The sequence below is a fragment of the Ailuropoda melanoleuca genome, chromosome 1 (genome assembly GCF_002007445.2).
Source record: "Ailuropoda melanoleuca isolate Jingjing chromosome 1, ASM200744v2, whole genome shotgun sequence".
NCBI classification, from domain to species: Eukaryota; Metazoa; Chordata; class Mammalia; order Carnivora; family Ursidae; genus Ailuropoda; species Ailuropoda melanoleuca.
In genome coordinates, this window is record NC_048218.1 from 53,747,923 (window position 1) to 53,772,009 (window position 24,087).

Sequence of the window (24,087 nt, forward strand, 5' to 3'; positions counted from 1 at the left end):
CAGAATAAATATATATATATATATATATATATATATATATATATATATATAATGTGCTAAGGAAAAGCAGATATAAAGTAGTGAAAGCAATTAATACTGATCACAGAAATCACTTATTTAGGGAAATAAAAGGGATGTAGAATACGGTCCAAACTGGCAACATGGTTTTACAGTATTTTACAATTTCATTCCTTCCGCTATAAGGGATGTATTTTAAGCCCCTACAGTGGAAAGAAAAAATTCCCTTCTTATTAACAGTTGACCAACATGCAAATATGTAAGGAGTTGCTAATATATGACAGCAGCGTAAATATACAAATAAAGAATATGGGAGACTCAGAATATTCTAAAGCCAATGAATCACCATGTTGACTATATGCAGAGTTAATATTCTGTGCTGAAGTAAGCTCTATTTTTAAAGTAACAATTAGGGTGCTGGGGTGGCTCAGTCGGATAAGGGTCCAGCTCTTGGTTTTGGCTCAGGTCATGATCTCATGGATCATGTGATTGAGCCCGCCTTGGGCTTTGCCGCTGCCCTCCCCTACTTGTGCTCAATCTCTCTAAAAAACACAGACACACACAAACCAAAAACAACCATGTGTGCATTTCACTGTCACTGTAGTATGATTTGTTGCTTGTTTACAAGCTTCATGTCACGTACTTGAACACACAACATGACTGTATTTCCATTGTGTTGTAATTGCTGGAATATCAGGGAGAATTCTCTTTCTTGGAATGTGTGTGTGCATGTGCATGTTTTGTTGCTAAGTATTATGTTGCAGAGTGTTTGAACATTTGGAATTGCCCTTGTAGCTGTTTAGACACCATGACATCATTTTAAAGTATTTTTTAAACACTGCTTGGCATTTTACATTAATTTATAATACTGANTTTTTTAAAGGTTTTATTATTTATTCAACAGAGATAGAGACAGCCAGTGAGGGAGGGAACACAAGCAGGGGGAGTGGGAGAGGAAGAAGCAGGCTCATACAGAGGAGCCTGACGTGGGGCTCGATCCCATAACGCCGGGATCATGCCCTGAGCCGAAGGCAGACGCTTAACCACTGTGCCACCCAGGCGCCCCTACATTAATTTATAATACTGAAATACATCACACTTTAATATATTTAGAACAGAACATACCATTTTAACACAAAATCTTTCTTCCACCATTTATTATTATTACTCTAAGTGAGGACTGTGTTAGCAGTCTACCATATAACTGTTCTTAAGAAACTTTGCTTAACTTTAAGATCATGAAAGAACAGGTTCTTCTTCAAAATTAGAAAGAATTTGCTTTAGAGATTATTATCCCAATTTGCCAAAGAATAGGGTATAAGATACTAAGTGAAAAAATTCTTTAGAATTAATGTTGCTATATATATATTCCTTTTCATTTATCCCATTACTAAAAAGAAATAATTCTTCAGAAAAGTAGAAAAAAAAGTTATTGGAAACTCCTTTTGTGAAGGCCTCAGTATTGCAAATGCTAATAGTAACTATTATTTCATACCCACTGAGCTCGATGTGTTGCTTATACAATAACTCAATTCCAGTAGCCCTTCATGGTATTATATTTCCATTTTGTAGATAAAGAAATTGAGGTTCAGAGCCATGAAGGTAAAAAAAAAATGAGAATTGTAAATTGATTAAAAAGAGAGTTCATATTTAAGTTAGATTTTCTTTTCCTTGTTCCAATTGGAGTTTTTCCTTCTCTTTCAGTATAATAAATGCCAATAAAATCAGAAAGATTTAACATATGGAAAAATAGACAAGCATTTGAGTCTTGACATTAGAAGTAATTCTCTCACAAGAAACAAAATACAGCATTCAGTTTATCTACATGGCTTTCACAGAGCCATTGCAGGATCTTCCAAAGGAATTTCGTAATGTCATGAGTTTCACCTGCCACAGAAGAGTAAGAGCCTGGGAAATTAAGTGGCTTTGGAAGTAAATAAGATAATAAGGATGAGATAGTCTTAGAATTGTAGTGATGGACGAACGTCAGAAGCACTGTCAGCATTTGGACTTTGTAAGCTGGGCTGCCTCCTCTGTAAGCATCCAGAACAGCCAGAAGCTACAGATGTAGTTGGTTGTGTGCACTGAAGGATACTTTGTTGCTGTGCTTGTATGGGGCAAAGACCTCACCTATCACCTTGGATGTAGAGCATGCAGCATGGTGTCTGCTATTGAAGTAAGTGTGCATTCAGCAAACACATACCCCAAATGAGTAACAACAGGAGCAAATAATTACAGTATCATTTATTGAATATTTTCTTAATGATCATTTTTACAAAAAGCAAGTAGAACAATGGGCTCCTATAAACTCTAAAAAGCTTTAAACAGTGAAAACTTTTTTGTGTTATGAAGTGCCCTGAGGTATATCACAAGAGTTGGCATCTATATGCCTTGGTATGTTATGGCAGCCTAAGTATATTCTTTGAATAATCTGAACACAGCTTTTTCTAAATAAAAATATTCATCAAAATAAATTTTTTTTTCAGAGGCAGCATGTTAGGACTGGAGTAGGGGATCTGGAAAATAATATATGAACACTTAATACCTAGTGAGAGACATTTACTATATGTATTAACTACGATTAGTAGCATTTATATATCCTTTTTTATTATTTATAAAGGGGCTCAGGAACTGCAATATATAGAATAAGTTATGCTTTGTATGGCAAGTCGCACTAGATTTGAATTAATTTTATTTATTTTTACTTGTTAATATGATATCACATTTTGTCAGAGAGATTTTCTTCTGAGAAGTTTATATGTATGATCCTCAAATGGAAGTTTATATGTATGATTCTCAAATGGGGCTAGCAGGGCTAAATTCAGTGTTGATTTGTCTGCACCTAATCTGGGTGATACTGATGTATCCATGGAATGTGTAACCTGATGAAGAGATTCTTGGAGATTTTCAGAATGGAGAGGAGCTGGGATCAAATGCAGATAGACCCTGACACCTAAAAATAAATGAAGTTAGAAATACTTGAAGGTCAGATGTTTTTTATTGTCTCAGAAGCCACTGCAGTTTTTAGAGAAAATGGACAGAATGATTTCTGGATGGAAAAGTATGTGATTTTCCAGATTGACTTATTGAGTTGTGATACATCTCTGTTTTTACATTGCTTATTTTACATATGTAGCAGAATGGCATTTTTTGAAGTTTAAGTGAAGTATTTTTTCCTATTACTATTTTTTTGGCTCATTAAACTCTGATTAACTTAAATGGGTGTCCATGTTCAGTGATGGCGTGATACAGCAAAAGTCAGAGAATTAAAAATTCTAAGAACTCAGTGAAAAGGGAAGGACATGTGCACATCGACAATTGCTGGGAGAGAATACATGGAAAGAGAGAAAAGATTCTCACACTGGAGTAGAGAGTCATCTTGGACTTGGAGGGTTTGGGAGAAAATAATGGTAATGTGGAACTAGTGACAAGACAGCCCCAGAATGAGGGACCAAACATGGAGGTACCAAGTGTTCTAGGGAGTCAGCATTCAGATTACTCCCAGCCATTAGCAGCCACTTGAGGAAATACCATCTATTACCCACACCTGGAGTTAAACTCTCAGCCTTGCAGAACTCCAGGGCAATAGTCATAGGACCCCAAATAATGCCCATGCCAACAATTAATATACTTTTACTCTCCACTGGCAGAGAAGACTTTCCTAGGCAGTGGCCAGCGTGCTTTTTTTAGACTTTCCAGCAACGATGAAGCCATTTGACTCTCCTTATACCTCCACTGACTTACTCTGTGTACAAAGCTTCCTTCCAGTTTGCCAAACCATGGGAAAGCTCTGTGACAGAAAGCAGTACCCTGCATCTTGTCAAAGAAAAGTTGTACTGGATAGAGTTAAACAAGCAAGGAATATTTTATTCAAAATTATGTCAATAGGAGTCAATACTGTTGAAAGAGGAGAGAGATTAAATTCTGTTCAGAATAAAAAAGGGACCAGGCATAAAAAGAATGAAAGCTTGCCATTTGCAACAACATGGATGGATCTACAGAGTATGATGCTAAGTGAAATAAGTGAATCAGAGAAAGACCAATACCATATGATTCTACTCGTATGTGGAATTTAAGAAACAAAACATGAACAAAGAAAAGGACAAACTAAAAAACAGACTCTTAAGTATAGAGAACAAACAGATGGTTACCAGAGTGGAGGTGGATGGGCGGGTGGGTGAAATAGGTAAAGGGTAATAAGAGTACACTTATCATCATGAGCACTGAGTAATGTGTGGAACTGTTGAATCAGTATACCTGAAACTAATACACGGCTGTATGTTAACTATACTGGAATTAAATATATATATATATTTAATATATATATAGTATATATATATATACTATATATATAAATATTTAATATATATATACACACACACACATAAGGGACAAGTAGGGATATATAAATGCCAATGAGAGGGTGTAAAAGTGGATGGAAAATTACTAAGAATGTGGTTAGGTATTAAGTAGGGGGGAAGAGGAATTTGGTTGGATAATAAGGGTCCAGGGATTGTCTCTAAACTGGCTTAGCAGGATTCCTTGTGAAGATTAGGCCCAGCAGGCCAAAGATGGGCCAAAAAAATGCTCAGAGGACTCTGAACAAATTTTGGTTCAAGTGGGAATCCTTGCCAACATCTAGAGGAAGAGGGTGCCATGGAGATAGGCAGCACCATTCTCTCCCACCAACCTTGCTTGATAATCTTTTTTACCCCATACCCTCACAGCCTTTCTGGCTCCATTACATAAATAATCAGACTCTTCGGACCAGAAAAACCTGAGGAACAAATTGTCTCAATAATCTATCCATTTTTTCATAGATTATTTGTGCTACTTGATGCCACCATTCCTAGGACAAAGCTCCTTGCCACTGGCCTCTACTGTGAAGAAGAATCATGAGGTTAAATTCCCTGGGAATTAAAACCTTCCAGTCCACATTTCTTTAGCTTGAGAATCCAACATTCTGCATGGTACTTAAAGTAGGTTTGTCTTTAAAAGTAACACCCTCTGCCCAGTGTTTCGTAACTCTATAGTAGTGGTTCTAATCTCATGGAATTACCTGGGGAACTTTGTAAATGTAAAAACATTCAAACACAATACTGGAATCAGAACTTAGATCTAACAGAGGCAGCCTTCTGCATTTTTATGAAGTTCCCAGGCAATTGTAATGACCATATGTGTTTTGGAAGTGGTGAATCTTGACAGCTATCTTCCAGGGCAGTATCCACATCCCAGAGCTCACAGTGAATATGCTGGGTCATCAAAATACTGTAAAAGGGAGGAAATGGATTTGTCTTCAAGTTTGCTTTGGAGACTACAAGATAATTGTAGTAAGTGTACAATTGTAGTTGCAGCTAATGATTATTGAGTACATTCTTTTTACCAAGATCAGTACTTTGAGCCTGTGTAGTCCTTACACTGGACTGTAATATTACTATCTTCACTTAGAAATGAGAAAATGAGGCTTTAGAGATTATGTAATATGGCCACAGTTATGCAGAATATAAGCGACAGTGCCAGGAATCACAGTCAGATCTGCAAAGGTCACTTTCTCATTCTTAACTTATGTAATACCGCCTCAGTATCTATCCCCTAGAGTTTTGTACTTACCTAATGAGGTTGGAAGCAAAAGAAAAGTAAATTAAATAAATAAATAAAAACATACTTCTGCTCATTATGCAGTTTACTACTGTTAGTCATTGAAGTATTTTTACATCTCTGCATATTTTTATGCTATATGTGTAGCTTTTGTTAGTCACGTGATATGCATTCAGGAATATGTTCTACTTAAAAAAACACTATTTCTAGGAAGCATTTCCTGATATCATTATAACATCTATAAAAATTTTACCCTCAATGGTTGCCTAATATTCTATTAGCCTGATGTAACCATTATCCTGTTTTTGGACTCTTGTATTTTTTTAATTAGTCGCTATTATAAATGACATTGAATATCTNATGTGATATGCATTCAGGAATATGTTCTACTTAAAAAAAACACTATTTCTAGGAAGCATTTCCTGATATCATTATAACATCTATAAAAATTTTACCCTCAATGGTTGCCTAATATTCTATTAGCCTGATGTAACCATTATCCTGTTTTTGGACTCTTGTATTTTTTTAATTAGTCGCTATTATAAATGACATTGAATATCTCGATAAAGCTCTTAAGCACTAAAAAATTTTGTAATAAACATGTATACATATATAAACATGTACACATATACACACACAGTTGACCCTTGAACAACATGGGTTTGAACTGCATGGTGCACTTATACACAAGTTTTTTTTTTATAAATGCAGTAAAATACTGTAAATGTATTTTCTCTTCATTAAGATATTGTTAATAACATTTTCTGTAGCTTTATTGTAAGAATACAGTATATAATATATTAACATACAAAATATCTGTTAATTGTTTATATTATCAGTAAGGCTTCTATTCAAGAGTAGGATGTTAATAGTTAAGTCTTGGGGAGTCAAAAGTTATATGGATTTGTGGCTGTGGCAGGGGTGGAGGTGGTACCCCCAGCCCTTGTGTTGTTCAAGGGTCAACTGTGTGTATATATGTATGGACACACACACGTATATATCCATATTTTTCCAAATATCTATTTCTTCAGGATATATTTCTTTCTTTTTTTTTTAAGATTTTATTTATTTATTTGACAGAGAGACAGCCAGCCAGATAGGGAACACAAGCAGGGAGAGTGAGAGAGGAAGAAGCAGGCTTCCCGATGAGCAGGGAGCCTGATGTGGGACTCAATCCCATAACACCGGGATCACGCCCTGAGCCGAAGGCGGATGCTTAACGACTGTGCTACCCAGACATCCCTCTTCAGGATATATTTCTAAAAGAGTCTTTTTATTTAAAAAGCAATTGATTTAAAAAACCTAAATATATTATGCATAATTCTTTCTAGAAAGACATATAAACTTAAAACTAGCAGAATGTGAAGTGACTTCAATATATTCTTTTCTTCATTGATCAGTATCATTATTCATCTTTGCTAATGTGATAAAGAGGTATCTTGAGCTCATAGTTTTCATACCTCTCTTTTGACCATTTTGTATTTTCTTGGATAAATAGTTTCTTTGTGTCCTTGATTTTTCCTCAGTGTTTTTATCTAATTGTTCAACAGTTTACATCATGGAGTACTTACTATGGGTCAGGCTTCATTTAAAAGTTGTCCATGGGTTATCTAACTTGTTCTTAGCAACGGGTCTGTGAATGAACACTTCTGACATCTGCATTTTATTATCAGGAAGCTGAGACCCAGAAGTGAGGAGATTGTCCAATGCTACACAGCTAATATATTCTTTTTTTTATATGGTGGTTATCAATAATTTTCCTATAATAGGGGTTTTTTTGTGGATAATTTGCCAAATTTGTTATTTACCTTTCCAGTTTATTCATGTTTTTATTGTGCTGAAAGTAGAAGTTTGTAGGCATCCAAATTATCAGTTTATTTAATGATTTCTTCCTTTGCTTCAAAGATTACAAAATAACTTCTCTGTTTCAAAAACAAATGTTCTTCCATAATTCTAGTTCTTAATGCTTTCTTTAATATACTTGGCATATATTATATAAACAATATGAGATGGGAATCTAAACTTAAATTGATTTTTTCCACAAATAACCCATACCTTAAAATTAGTTTATGAAACAATCCTTTATTTTCCTATTGGTTTGTGAAAGTTCTTTTATTATACACTAAACTCATATATATATGCATTCTATTTTTTTTTTAAAGATTTTATTTATTTATTCGACAGAGATAGAGACAGCCAGCGAGAGAGAGAACACAAGCAGGGGGAGTGGGAGAGGAAGAAGCAGGCTCACAGCGGAAGAGCCTGATGTGGGGGCTCGATCCCACAACGCCGGGATCACGCCCTGAGCCGAAGGCAGACGCTTAACCGCTGTGCCACCCAGGTGCCCCTGCATTCTATTAAATTATTTCATTTCCTCTTGAAGCCATAATATATCATTTTAATTATCATACTATAAAACTTTTACATACTTTTTACAGTGATCTCTAGGACTCTGTTAAGTGTTTTGTCTGGCAGAATAGTCTCTTAAAAAGTGAAACAAGAATAAAATAACTTTTTAAGGGGCACCTGGGTGGCTCAGTCATTAAGCGTCTGCCTTCGGCTCAGGGCATGATCCCGGTGTTCTGGGATCGAGCCCCACATCAGGCTCCTCTGCTGAGAGCCTGCTTCTTCCTCTCCCACTCCCTCTGCCTGTGTTCCCTCTCTCGCTGGCTGTCTCTCTCTCTGTCAAATAAATAAATAAAATCTTAAAAAAAAAGAATAAAATAACTTTTTAAGATACAGCAAATGAGAAACATGTAACATGAAGTCTATGAGATTGAGATTAGCATTGCTTAAAACCTATGCTGTCTCACTCTGAGCACACTCACATGCACACATGCACTACAGACAGGCACACAAACTGTATGAAGAAAACTGTTCTGCACCTATTTAGGAGATAAACTTGTTGTAGTACACAGAATTGATATTTCTTTGCTCTGGAGTTATGTGTGTGAAAGCCAGCTTGAAAAAAAAATGTTAAATGGGAGACATTACAATCTTTCATGTGCATAAACCATAACATATTCTATATATGCTTTTATTAATAAACTGGGGGATAGTATTATGTTCACTTACAACAAGATAATTCATAAATCACATTATCAAAATTTTTGCTTCTAGGGAAAAAAAAGTCACTTTATCTTTACAAATACATATTGAGAACATATTATGCTAAGTATTAAGAATTAAAAGGTAAATAAATCATGATTCCTACCTTCAAAAAGTTCATGGTTTCAAAGAACTGAAAAACATATGAAACATATTTTAAACACCCTAGGATAAACTAATAATAATGGATTAAAATAACTGGTACAAAGGAGGAAATGCCCAGTTAAGGGAAAGGTGAAATCTCAGAGGTGGTAATATTGGAGTGAAACGCAATGTAAATCTACAAATAACAACACTGTGTATTATTGTGTATTACACACCTGAAAATAGGTATTAATACTGTAATACTTTTCAGATTGAAATACCTTAAGAATTTCATTGGCTGATAAACAATGCCTTTGAACAAAATACAGATCAGAAGCCATCATAATTACCTTTCCTGATTTTCTGTCACCACAACCTTCCTCAAGTTTTTCTAGCAGTTGAAATTTTTGCCTTTTTGCAATACTTTAATCTTGGATGTTGACATGTTCCTGCTACAAAAATCATATACTACCTTATGTCACCCTATTTGTTAAGAAACCTTTGAGTCATACACCAGAAACTTTGTCAAATCTTGGAATATTACTATTCTAGTCAATGCTATTTTCTTTATATGCAGGAATAAAGAGACTGAAAAGGTACATAGGTTACATGTGTTTTGTGACTAAGCAATTCGATTGAAATGCACAAGGATTTATTGAGTTTTTACTATATGTCTGACACTATGCTCCAAGCTAAGGATAAAAAATCCATAATACATAGACTTGCATAAGAATTTCTTCCTCTGCCGGATCCTTACATAGACCATATGATATTGGCTGTGAAGTAATTAAACCCCCTGTATCCCTGTGCTGCTACAGGCAAAACAGACCTTGCTTCAAGAAACGTTTCTTGCCAATGCAATCCATATGCAGTTGAGACCCTAATCAGGAAATGACCATCTTGTTGAGAAAGGTTTTAACTCTAACATTGCTATCCCCTCGTTATCACAACATAACCCAGACATAGAATAGGACATCTAGAAATTGACAAAAAAGTAAAATTATCCAGAATTATCAAGTAAATTATAGTAGCTGCTTTATTGTTTTACTGCAGTAAACAAATCTCTGGATAAATCAGTTAGTAAAATCAGTACTGAAAGTGAACTTATGGAGTGCTACAAAAATTGAGCAAGAGCCCTGAAACAAATATCTCCTTTCTAAGGCAAAGAGCCTGAGATAACAGTGTATGGGACATTAAAAAAAAAAAAAAGATAATAACAAATAGAACCAAAGCAGATCTTTAATGAAGAACTAGAGATCCGTATCTGAACCACATCACTATAGAAACTTTAGTGTTTGCCGCATATTTTCAGTAGAAGTAAATACAGTGTGAGTCAGCATAAAGGTAAGAAAATGATCTGCTCAAAAGCTCTAAGTCAACAAATTGCAAGTGAACTGAATAGAATGGACATATTATTTAAATGTAAGATTTTGATACTTTATTGGAGGTAAATAAGCTAAGTAACTCACCTAACCTCCATACAGCATCCTAATAAGCCTTCTACTTTAGTAGGCTATATGTTACACTCCATGTACTAAATTCACTTTTTTTTTGGAGACCTTACTGAAATTATCTTGTTCTGATATATTGATGGTGTCAAGACACTTATAGTATCATTAAAGAAGGCATATTCTAGCCTATTCAATACATGGCCCCTGAATTGCATGTGACTTTGTTGCAAAAATGCTTTTGGAAAATTGCAACAACAATGGGTTTTTAGCTTCCTGAGGAACCAGAACGTTGAGATCCTATATCAGTCATCTCAGTGCTTCCTTGGGTAAGAGAGGGTTGGGGAAGAAAGGTTCTGATGAGCCACAAAGTAGCTCACCTGGCTCACTTCAAGCATCACATTATTCTTAATTGATCTCAAATTCCATAAAGTAGCCTATGAGGCCATAGCTCAAAACTGGGCACCAGAAATGCATAAGAGCCTCAAGAGGACTGGAATTGTTACCAGAATGGTAGGTTCTTTCCCTACTCAGTACCATTTGCCAAATAAACAAATAGCAAGACAGTATTTGATGACAAACTGGTAATTTATTCAATGGCCAGAGAATGAACAAAGGGAACTCATGCTTTATAGGCACCTTCTTCTGGAGAAGCTGTGGTGTAGATGATGTGGCTGGGAGCACACTAGGGGATGCTTCTTGTCAGCCAGGTTTTGGGGAGGGGGTAGAGATTTCCAAGAACTTAGGCCACATCCCTTTTTCTTCCTTATTTGGTCAGGGGTTTCCTGTCACGGAACCTGTATGGAGAAGATTTTGGTAGTTTAATGTAGTATAAGAAAGTAATAGTGTGAACTTTGACCCACTATGTCAGCCATCTTGAGTCTGTCTCGTTTGATCCTATTTCTTGTGGCCTGGCAGCAAGCTTATCTAGGCAGAAATACCTGTAGGAGAGATACTAGAAAAAAACAGCTTTAGAAAAATTCTCTACGGGGCTCTTTGGGGCTCATCTTGTGACAGAACCAGTGACCAAAGAGGCAGAAATCAACTGAAGGAGAAAAGAATATGTCACCCCCAAATATGCCACTCTTGCATATTGATTATTTTGAACTAAAGTCATATAAGAAACAACAAGAAAGACACACTGAGCCTCCCTTGTCCCTCTGGAAGCAGGAAATAAAAACCCTATGTGAAAGGTACTCTCCTGTACCAAGAGGGTAGAAGGTATCCTTATCACGAGATACAGGGAATTTAAGGCAGAGAAGACTGTATGAACAAAACTTGTTAGTTCTTCACTAATTTGCTATTCCAAGGTGAAATCCCTTTGTCTTGCCAGTTCTGCACAAAATCATTGTTTATCTAAAAGGTATAAAAGCTGCCTACTTTGATCATTTCTTTGAGTTTCATATTTTTTATGGAGCTTATGTATGTACAAAATTAAATTTGTTTTTCTTCTATTAATTTCTTTTTTTAAAAAAAAGATTTATTTATTTATTTATTTATTAGGCAGAGAGAGACAGCCAGCGAGAGAGGGAACACAAGCAGGGGGAGTGGGAGATGAAGAAGCAGGCTCCTAGTGGAGGAGCCTGATGTGGTGCTCGATCTCGGAACGCCAGGATCACACCCTGAGCCGAAGGCAGATGCTTAACGACTGTGCCACCCAGGCGCCCCTCTTCTATTAATTTCTTACATCAATTTAATTATTATGCCAATCAAAGAACCTGTAAAGAAGGGAAGTTTTCCACCCCTACACAACCCAGTTTAGTTTTATACTCCCTCATAAGCACAGCTTCTCTCTCTTCCTCTGTCACTCTCTCCTTCCTTTCCTTTCTCTCCCTTTCATTTTCCAGACTAGCTCTTTCTATTTTGGTGTGTGTATACCACCTCACCCCCAGATCTATAGGGCTTCTTAGGTAAAGCAATCAACTGAAACTTGTCCAGTGGCTTCAGGTTATACATATTCCAAATACCAGATGGAATACCATTGGGCCTTCTTGGGTAAAATGTCCTTTTCTGATTCAGTCAAGCCAAGTTGGTATTAGAGAAATGGATAAGAATATTTTTTATGTATAGCAGAAACAAAAGGATTGATAGATGAAATAATTGACCTATTTGGTGTGCTGCCAGTCTTAATAGTGTTAAGTCTGAGTAAGTCTACAAATAGAAAGCAATCACCTTTTGGAAGGTAGGAGTTGACTTGGGGGAGATACACTGTGGGTATGGTGGCTGGGAGGTAGCCCTGTGTAAGTAGGCTACTGCAAAGTATTATAAGCAGCAGAGTGCAAAATCTGAACTTTTAGAAGGCCACTACCATGAGGGATGTGCCTGGCTTATTAAAGGTGCTCAGGTGCAGAGTGGGGCAGAGTGCCAGGAGTGACAGCGTGGTCTGAAAATCCCCTGGGTTGCAAGAAGGATAGGTGACACCAAAGTGCTGCACTCTTCCCAGGCATAGGAGTGGGGAAGCTGGCTGAGAACAGTGAGTGTTGGTGGTGGCTTTCTGCTCTGTTTTGCTGTAAACGCCAATCAGGGTGTGACCACTTTCCTGGGACAGGCTGGTGAATGGCAAAAATGTGGTGAGACCCTCCCCAGAGGAACAGTGCAGGTTCGTATTGCAGAAGCCCGTAAAATTTGGAGTTTTGAAACTCATTTCTGCGCCTGAGATAAAAAAAGCCTGGATCCAGGCAGGGTGAGTGCAGGATTCTGATGGAAACTGAGGACACAAGAGGGGTGATTCATTGATTCTGTGAGGGCTCCCTGAAGAGTGGGAGCGTGAACTTTCAGCTCTGGGGTTAGAGAGTGGGGTGCCATCCTGTTCATCCTGCCCATCAGTGCTAAAAGACTTCAGGGAGCAAAACAGCGCCACCCAGTGGAGCTTGGAGCTGCTTACACAAGCCCCACCCCCTTGGAGGTGCATTTCAAGAAGGGCAAGTCCATCTGAGAACCAGAGCAACAGGTCCCTCCCCCAGAAGACCAGCGCAAACTCCCACGGAGTCTACTCTATATTGTAGAGTGCTGCAAAGCTTCAGCTCTAGGGGAAATAGGACCTAGCTTCTTTTTTGCCTTCTTTTTTGTTTTTTTTTAAATTATTTTTTATTTATATTCTTAATTTTTCAATTCTTTTTAAGTTTTTTATTATTTTTAAATTCGTATTTATATATATTTTACATACATACATATTTTTGTTTGTTGTAATTTATTTTAATTTTTCAGATTTAGATTCTTTTAACAAACAGACCAAAACATACCCAGGATCTAGCTTTTTTTTGTTTATTGGTTTTTGTTTTTTGTTTTTCTTTCTTTTCTTTTCTTTTTTTTTTTTTTTTTANCACATTTTTTTTGAAGATTTTATTTATTTGTTTGACAGAGAGACAGCAAGAGAGGGAACACAAGCAGGGGGAGTGGAAGAGGGAGAAGCAGGCTTCCCGCAGAGCAGGGAGCCCGATGAGGGGCTCGATCCCAGAACTCTGGGATCATGACCTGAGCTGAAGGCAAATGCTTAACAACTGAGCCACCCAGGCACCCCCCTTTCTTCTTTTCTGGACAAAATGACAAGATGGGGAAATTCACCCCAAAAGAAAGACCAAGAAGTAGAACTTATGGCCAGGGATTGAATCAATGCAGATATAAGTAAGATGTCTGAACTAGAATTTAAAACAACGATTATAAAGATATTAGCTGGGCTTGAAAAACGTAGAAGACGTTAGAGAATCCCTTACTGCAGAGATAAAAGAACTTAAAATCTAGTCACGCTGAAATTAAAAATGCTATAACCAAGATGCAAACCCAATTGAATGCCATAAAATTGAGGATGGATGTATCAGATGAGTGAAAATCAGAGATATATAAGATAAAATTATGAAAAATAATGAAGCTGAAAAGAAGAGGGAAAGAAAGGTAATGGATCATGACTGGGTGGACTTAACAGATGTATTGAGAACATTTCACCCTAAAGTAGCAGAATACACAGTCTTTTCTAGTGTACATGAAACATTCTCCAGAGTAAATCGCATCCTGGGTCACAAATTGGCCCTGGACAAGTAAAAAAGATGGAGATCATACCATGAATATTTTCTGACCACAACACTATGAAGCTCGAAGTTAACCACAAAAAAAAATTTTAAAGACCTCAAATACATGGAGGTTAAAGAACATCATAGTAAAGAATGAATGGGTTAACCAGGAAATTAAAGAAGAAATAAAAAAATATATATAGGGAAGCAAATGAAGGTGAAAACATGACAGTCCGAAACCTTTGGGTTGCAGCAAAGACAGTCCTAAGAGGGAAGTATATTGCAATACAGGCCTACCTCAAGAAGCAAGAAAACTCTCAAATGCATAACCTAACCTTACACCTAAAGGAGCAAGAAAAGGAACAGTAAATAAAACATAAAGCCAACGGAAGAAGGGAAATAATAAATATTAGAGCAGAAATAAATGATACAGAAACAATGACAACAAGAAAACATAGTAGAACAGATCAATGAAACTAAGAGCTGGTTCTTTGGAAGAATTAATAAAATTGATAAACCCCTAGGTGGATTTATCAAAAAGAGAAGGGACTCAAATAGATAAAATCACGAATGAAAGAGGAGAGATCATAACCGACACCACAAAAATACAATTATAACAGAATACCATGAAAAGTTATATGCCAACACATTGAGCAATCTGGAAGAAATGGGCAAATTCCTAGAAACTTACAAACTACCAAAACTGAAACAGGAAGAAATAGAAAATTTGGATAGACCCATAACCAGCAAAGAAATTGAATCAGTAATCAAAATCTCCCAACATACAAAACTCTTCAGCCAGATGGCTTCCCGGGGGAATTCTAATGTACATTTAAAGAAGAGCTAATACCTATTCTCAGACTGTTCCAAAAAATAGAGATGGAAGGAAAATTTCCAAACTCATTCTATGTAGCTGACATTACCTTGGTTCCAAACCCAAAGATAGCACTAGAAGGGAGAACTACAGGCCAATATACCTGATGAACATGGATGCAGAAATTCTCAATAAAATACTAGTAAATCAAATAAAATAGCACATTAAAAGAATTATTCAGCGCGATCAAGTGGGATTTATTCCTGAGCTGCAGGAGTGGTTCAATATTCACAAATCAATCAATGTGGTACACCACATTTATAAAAGAAAGGATAAGAACCATATGATCCTCTCAAAAGATGCAGGAAAAGTATTTGACAAAATACAGCATCTTTTCTGGATAAAAACCCTCAACAAATTAGGGATAGAAGGAACAAACCTAAACATCATAAAGGCCATATACAAAAGACCCACAGTTAATATCATCCTCAATGGGGAAAAACTGAGAGCTTTTCCCCTATGGTCAGGAACAAGACAAAGATGTCCACTTTCACCATTGTTATTTAACATAGTACTGGAAGTCCTAGCTTCAGCAGTCAGCCAACAAAAAGACATTAAAGACATGCAAATCAGCAAAGAAGAAGTCAGACTTGCACTACTTGCAGATGACATGATATCTCCATGTAGAAAACCCAAAAAACTCTACCAAAAAATTATTAGAACTAATACATGAATTCAGCAAAGTTGCATGATATAAAATCAATGTGCAGAAGTCTGTTGCATTTCTATACACCAATAATGAAGCAGCAGAAAAAGAAATCAAGGAATCAATCCCATTTGCAATTGTAAGCAAAACAATAAGATACCTAGGAGTAAACTTAACTAAAAAGGTAAAAGATCTATAGTCTGAAAACTATAGAACGCTTTATGAAAGAAATTGAAGAGGACACAAAGAAATGGAAAAGCATTCCATGCTCATGGATTGGAAGAACAAACATTGTTAAAATGTCTATATTACCCAAAACAATCTACACATTTAATGCAATCCCTATCAAAATAACACCAACATTTTTCACGGAGCTAGAAAAAACAATCCTAAAATTTGTATGGAACCACAAAAGATCCCAAATAGCCAAAGCAATCTGGAAAAAGAAAAACAAAACCGGAGGCATCACAATTCTGGACTTCAAGCTATATTATGAAGCTGTAGTCATCAAGACAATATGGTACTGGCACAAGAACAGACACATAGATCAGTGGAACAGAATAGAAAACCCAGAAATGAACCCATAACTCTGTGGTCAACCAAACTTTGACAAAGTAGGAAAGAATATCCAATGGGAAAAAAACAGTCTCTTCAACAAATGGTGTTGGGAAAACTGGACAGCAACATGCAGAAGAATGAAACTAAATGACTTTCTTACACCATACACATGATTAAAAGTGGATGAAACCTCTTTGACCTGGGCCACAGCAACTTCTTACCAGAAACATCACTGGAGGCGAGGGAAACAAAAGCAAACACCAACTATTGGGACGTCATCAAGATAAAAAGCTCTGCACAGCAAAGGAAACAATCAACAAAACTAAAAGGCAGCCTACAGAATGGGAGAAGATATTTGCAAATGGCATATCAGATAAAGGGCTAGTATCCAAAATCTATAAACAACTTATCAAACTCAACACCCTAAAAACAAATAACCCAGTTAAGATATGGGCAGAAGACAGGAATAGACACTTTTCCAAAGAAGACATCTAGATGGCTAACAGACACATGAAAATATGCTCAACATCACTCATCATCAGGGAAATACAAATCAAAACCACAGTGAGATACCACCTCACACCTGTCAGAATAGTTAAAATTAACAAAACAAGAAACAACAGGCATTGGTGAAGAGGTGATACTGTTGGTGGGAATGTAAACTGGTGCAGCCACCCTACAGAACAATATGGAGGTTCCACAAAAAACTAAAAATAGAACTACCCTACAATCCAGCAATTGCACCCATGGGTATTTACCCAAAGGCTAAAAAAATACAGATTGGAAGGGGTAGCTGCACCCAGATGTTTATAGCAGCATTATCAACAATAGCCAAACTATGGAGAGAACCCAAATGTCCATCAACTGATGAATGGATAAAGAGGATGTGGTTTAATATACAATGGAATATTACTCAGCCATCAAAAAAATGAAATCTTGCCATTTGCAGCAACGTGGATAGAGCTAGGGTGTATTATGCTAAGCAAAACAAGTCAATCAGAGAAAAATAAATACTGTATGATTTCACTCCCAGGTGGAATTTAAGAAAGAAAACAGAGGAACATATGGGAAGAGGGCAACAACAACAACAAAAAAGGAGCAAGGGAAACAAACCAGAAGAGACTCTTAATGATAGAGAACAAGGGTTTGATGGAGGGAGGTGGGTGGGGGATGGGCTAGGTGACTGATGGGTGTTAAAGAGGGCACTTGTTGTGATGAATACTGGGTGTTGTTAATGAATCACTGAATTCTACTGAAATCAATATTTCACTGGATGTTAAATAAAATTTAAATTAAAAAAAAAGAAAATGGCATGATTGCCAGGTATGAACCAGAAGTTTCACTGACAGTCTTGTCTTAAAATTCTTTTGGTACTCATTGAATATGGTATATTATTATTTTTGTTTGTGTAAATTTTGTCTTTCAAGTAGATTCTAAGCTGATTGATGATATAGCCTGTCATTGCTTCCCAGAGATTTTTATGAGAACATTGCCTATTGGGCAGTGTTTGAGCGGAAAAACAGAAACCCAGAGAAACTGGTAGAATAAGTTGTTGGTTTATTTTAACACTAGATCTCACAGAAACCAAGGACAGGAAATACAGCTAGATCTCATGAGAAATGGGGTTTAAACTGTAGAGTCAGTCAGTTAATGATATTGAAAGAAATTTTTTTCACCTTTTCCAGTATTCTGGAATTTCAGTTAAGGCTAACTGTAAATTAAATTCATAACAGACTCTAAGTGATTCTGAGAGCCCAGAATATTCTGAAGAGAATTCAAATGAGGAGTCCACAGTGGTGGTTAGATTTCTCTCCACAGAGCTTACCCATGAATGTCCCACCACTCCCTCTCTAGTGAATAAAAAAAGAAACTTAAGGGTAGATGGAGGAGTCAGAAGGTCTTGGCAGTACACTTGGGCAGAGTGCGCTGTTGACCAGGAATGGTGAGGCATTTAAATGTAAGCAAAAGCATTTATTATTTGTCTTAGAATTGTAATTTTGGAGCACAGATTCAGGTAGAAACCCAAAAGGACCCCACTGAGGAAAAATGGTGAGGGGCTTTTAAAGGAAAGAAAAAAAGAGGAAATTGCTGTGAATTCCATTAAATTGTTTTTTAGTTATTCTGGTTGGAGGGTAAATAATTTGAATTTATAATTCATTGGCTTACTTAGATCATCTCATCAGACTTTAAGAAAAAACACATTTTTCATAGCCCTCATCAGTCTTTTCTCAGTAGTCTCAGCACTTTTATTTCCTCTTGGCATCAACAAAAGTTAAGCATTTGAACAAAGTGGGAAAGTGGAGTAGTGAAGACAAGGTGGAGTCACTTAGGATGTCTTGTCAGTGAGACCTGTAGCCTTCCCTTCATAGTACCAAAAATGCTAAGAGGCTACTTAGCATCACCCCCCCGCGTCCCCCCCACCTCCTTTCTCAGCCACGGGAGAGAGAAAGTAAGGGCTCTTTACCACCACCAAAGCCAAGTTTGAGGGATGGTCCAAGAGAACTACTAGGAGAGATTGGAGTTTTCTAAGAAATAGAACTGGGTATCTCATTCCCTGGGTGGATGTTGGTCAAATTGCAGAACTTGAAGGTCGTTCTGTGATCCTCTGAGAAGAGAGTAATGAGGCTCTTGGCAGACCTAGACTTGTATTCTCTGAATTTGGGATGTTGTCCACTTACTGTGTACAGATTTTGGCAGGCTGAGGATCTTCTGGAGTATCTTGTACTGTTGGGGCTTGGGGAAGAATGATGAAGCTTATTTGGAAGAAGATGAAGGCAGCCTCTGTTCCATCCTTGTTCTCTTTGACCCTCAGTTGATGAGAAAGAGGATCTCAGTAGTTCGTGGATATTTGTTGGAAGGCAAAAGGACATTAATGAAGTGGCAGAAGGCATAGAGCTGCCCAGACAGCTGCTACGCAAAGCCATGAGATGTCCAACATTAAAAGAAAAAAAGGACAGAAAGTCGACTTCAAGCAGGATCACAGACGGACAAAGCTGCCGCTGTCTGAGGGGATGATCAACAGTGGAAGGGTCTAGGATCAAAGTGAAGCCTATTTTAAGAAAAATCACGCTTACCATCTCCTCAGGGATATACAGCATCAGACAGGATCAGACTGAACCAAAATGTCCAGGGATAATTATTGCCAGAGATAGGCTTGCCAGGTTAAGTCTGGGCACATTTCCTCATTTTCATCTCTTTCTCCTCTACACCTGAGTCATAAAAAGAGCAAGTGAATAGAAAATGTGGACGTGAGTGGGGCAGGGTGGGGAGTAAGTGCTTTGAATCAGATATGAGACTGGAGTATTAAACTAGACTGAACTAAATTTAATACTTAGCAGTGACCCAGAAGATTAGAGAATCTTTCTAAGGCAAAAGAATAGGATTTAATGGGGCACTTTTGAAGAGAATAATTGAAAAGTAAAACCAACAAATGTTAATACAATCTAGTCTTATTAAGGTCAGTGAGTGTCCACTACTCTCATGGCTTGTTTATTTTTTGTCTCTTTCAATGTCAGGTGCTATATAGTCTCTCTCATTCTCTTATTTCCCTTACCTTTATCTCATCTCTACATGATTTTGTCCTGCTTGAATATATCTCAACGTGGCCCCACAGTTACATGGCCCCAGTGCCAACTGTCATCTGACTGTGGTTCTCCTAATACACATTTTCATGAGAAGATAAATTGCTTAACTCATCTAGCAAATCGATTGTCTTTAGACGCATTGCTGGTCCCATTAGCTTTGGCCTTAAGGTGGATATTATTATTGTTCTAAATTTTCTTAAAAGGAGAGTAAATAGGTTTTAATGAGAGGTTATTCAGAGTGAGTGTTCATTTAATATTTTTTTGGATTGTGGTGCATTTTGGATGAGTTGATTTCTTGAATGTACGTCTGTAACTTCCTCAAATTATGAAGTGACTCTCTGGTATCATGTCAAGGTGAATCATAATAGATTTGTTTGCCTACCTATTGCTTGTGAACAGAGAGGAAATCTTGTTAAACAGGTCAGGCGTGACATCTGTTTTTGGTCAGGAGGAAGAAATGGAACAAGCACAATAATCTGCCTTTAAATTACTTGCTCACGATTAAGCAAAGAGCTTCAGTAAATGAAAAGTGCAATTGCATTAGTAATGTACTTGTTCCACAGAGTGGGATATAAAATATTATATGTATAGCTTAGTATCACTGTTGGAGAAGCACTGAACTTCATGGCGTCAGACGGGCCTGAAACTCCTGTATTGCTGTGTTTCTGAGTGGTATCTCACTCACACCGTGTCCTTGAGAGCAGCTGAGGGTTTTGCATTTGATATGCATTGAGGAGACACGCACACACGCTGGACACTATATTTTCTTGTTACTTGGCAACAGTTTCTTTTTCTTCTTAGCAACAGTGGAGTGAAGAGCTTTTTGAAAACTGAAAAAAGCGAGAGTACAGAAAATGTCAAAGCCTTTCATATTCCCTTTGGCTGGAGGGCATATTAGAAAGGACGAGATGCAGCTATGGATAAAATGAAGTATATTTGTTATCTAGTTATGTGTATGTTCCTATTGAAATTTAACCAAAAGTCTTAATATCTTAATCATTTAACTGTTTCACTCCTCTACCACAGTTTAGCTAAGTATTATGAAACGCAGACTCTCAGTCTGTTTATATTCACGTCAGTTTTCCCAGTCCATGTGGCTCACACTGAAAAGAAATGTATCAGGAAAAGCAGTAGTTTTCAGGTAGCCTCTTATTATTTGGTTAACCAACCACTGCCTGGATTTTTCATTTAATTAAGTTTCTAGAAAGATTGCAATTTTGGATGGAGAAGAGAAAGAGAAAAACCGATTGATTTTTGGCAGAATGTTTGACTTGTAAAGAGATCAAGGGATCTCTTTTGTGGAAATTATGATTTTTTTAAGCAAGAAATAAACTTTTATTAAGTCCCTAAGAATTCAGTTGTTCTAGCAGCTTGTGTCACTTAACTAGTATGCTAGTCTACGAGAAAAAACTTGTTCAAAGGAATATCATGTCTCAGGGGGTCTTATGTGGGGGGAAAGAGTCATTGCCTTAGCTGGCGAGAGTTCTCATAGAAATGTTACTTCATATTGTTGCCAATACTCTATGTGTCACTTAAAAGAAAAAAGAAACCCATGATTCTTATGTTATCTTATTGTGATTTTAATTTTCATTGTGCTGAGAACTGCCGATCGTCTTAGGAATTGTAAGGGTTTTTTTGTGAGAGTCTTCTCACTAGTATTGTTCGTTTTTTATTGAGTTGTTTCTTTTTGATATTGATTTATGGGAGTCTGTTTTACATGTTCTGAATACATTTGTATGCTTTTTCAGGCTGACCCACTGTCCTACCCCCCACACATTTTTTTCCCAATCTGTGTCTTGCTTTTTCATTCTCTAAAATGGTGATTATAAAGAAAAGATTTTATTTTTAATGAAGGCTGATTTAACATATTTTCTTTTATTTTAGTGCTCTTTTATTCTCTCTGAGAAAATTTTACCAATCTATGTTTTCTTCCAGAAGATTTTGTAGTTTTTATTTTATATTTTATACATATGCATGTTCCTGGCAATGCCTAATTTTTTAGCTCTTCAAATGCCCCATTCTCTCTAGACCTCCATGCATTGCATATTATGCAAAAACCACCATCTCTTCGTAGAAGGCAGTATGGTGTAATAGAAGATCATGGATTCTAGAGGCAAACTGCTGAATTCAAATATTAATTCTACTCTTACTACCACTGTGCTTCAATTTCCTCACTTGTAAGATGGAAACAATAATAATTCATCTCTATAAAGACTGAATGAGTTAAAGTATGTAAAACACGTAGAACAAATTGTACCACATTGTGAGCGCCAAATAGAAAGAGATATATTCACAACGCCGCCATATTATATTTCCAGGCTCTGTTCCAGCAGCTCATCCACTAAGAAACTTTGTTAGCTCTTCCACTCTGGGTAGGAGCTGCCTGCAGAATTTGTGCATGATACTCCCCTTCTGCCCCCAGGGTATTGGAATACATCTATTACTTCCTTTAAGAAAATACAAATACAATAGTACAAAATCCTGAGACCTTTCTGAGCAGCACCAGTATAGCAGATACGCAATTCAGTATTTGAATCTCAGCAGTAGGTATAGCTTTTGCTCAGTCTCTACCCTCAACCACCCCCACCCCACCTCCAGCAAACTGGCGTAGCTTTTTATTAGTGTGTATTGTGAGGAAGATCTCTGCCTCCTTTTTCCTTCCCCCTTTCCATTATCGTCTTTGTTCTTCTCTCTTTCTGTCCATGCACACAAAAGGAACAATTACTAAGATTTTGGCCAGACACAAGAAAATTGCTTAGACCACTTTCACTAATGGGCAGGCTCACATTGTGGAGATACTCGCTGTGTGTGCACCCACGAGCAACTGTCTCTTCTACTCTGGGCGATGGTGAGCCAATTAATGGCCCTGTTAGAACTCATCCATCTTGTTCTCCACTCTTTCTTCCAAGTGAACTGAAGCACATTCATTAATACTTTCGTCTCCTCTACTACCAGTTCTGCCCAAGATTGACAAAATGCCAGAATTTCAGTTTTGTGCATGTTCTCTTGAGCCTTTATGCTTGGCCTTATTTTCTAACTCAGCTTGATCAGGTCTCCACTTTGAGCATCTGAAGCACAAGACTAATAAACAACAAATTGACATGCTTGCCCATGTATATTTATTCTTTGTATGATGAATCTCATAGTAAATTTATAGGGAAGGGATTAGTATATTCCTGGATTTCTTTTGGAAATTAGGATGAGGGTTGGTTATTATTACCATTCCATAATTTACTTTATTCCCTGCTTCTCTTTTAAGTTGAATTTTAACTTGAATTCATTGCAATACAGAAATTATTATTATGTAAAATGGATATAAGTGCAATTAACAATCGTAACTCAAATTTGTATAATCATGTAATGCTCTGAGTTGGAGAGCTGGGCTCTATGTCCAACTTAGTATAGAATTATGTGAAATTTGGAAAATCATTTATCCTCAGACATATTTCTCTCAAAGAATGAGCTATAACACATACTAGTCAATTTAATATATTATAATGGTTTTTAAAAAGTATTTATTTAAATTAAAACTGTTTATATCATTATTTTCTAGATGAAGAATGTGAGAAGTTAACTAAATTGTTCAAAGACACAGAATTTGCCAATAGAAGAACTAAATTGAAGGCTAGTACTCTTTGCCTCCATTTTCTTGTCCTTCTTCAAAATGAAGAAAATTCTCTAATGTGAAGCAATGCAGGGAAGCAAGTAATTCTGTCTTGTAATTCTCGTGCTGGAATTCTAACGTACAAATGCTTATTTTGACTGAATGTTTTCACTTGTGGAATTAGATGAATAAGCAACACTGTTATCAGTTGTATCTCATCACCTACATAATAATGTATCTTGTGGGATATATTGTGGGATGCCCTAATCTCTCAATTTCATGACCTTTTTATCATGTCCTCCCAGGACCGTTACCTCCTCTGCGCTTGTACCACTGCTCCCATGACTAAGAGATCAAGGTCAGTGAGTTCTAAGCTGGAACAGTCCTTAGTAATGAACATGGCCTCTGAACTCGGAGCCCTTTGCCTGTTAATCTCATGTAAAGGCCTCACCAGTCCCTGAGTCGATGGACTAACAACATCAAAGCTAGAGCCATATAGTCAATTTAGAGAAATGGATCCCTTCCAGGAAGTATCGGGTCTTCCCTTTTCAGCAGAGC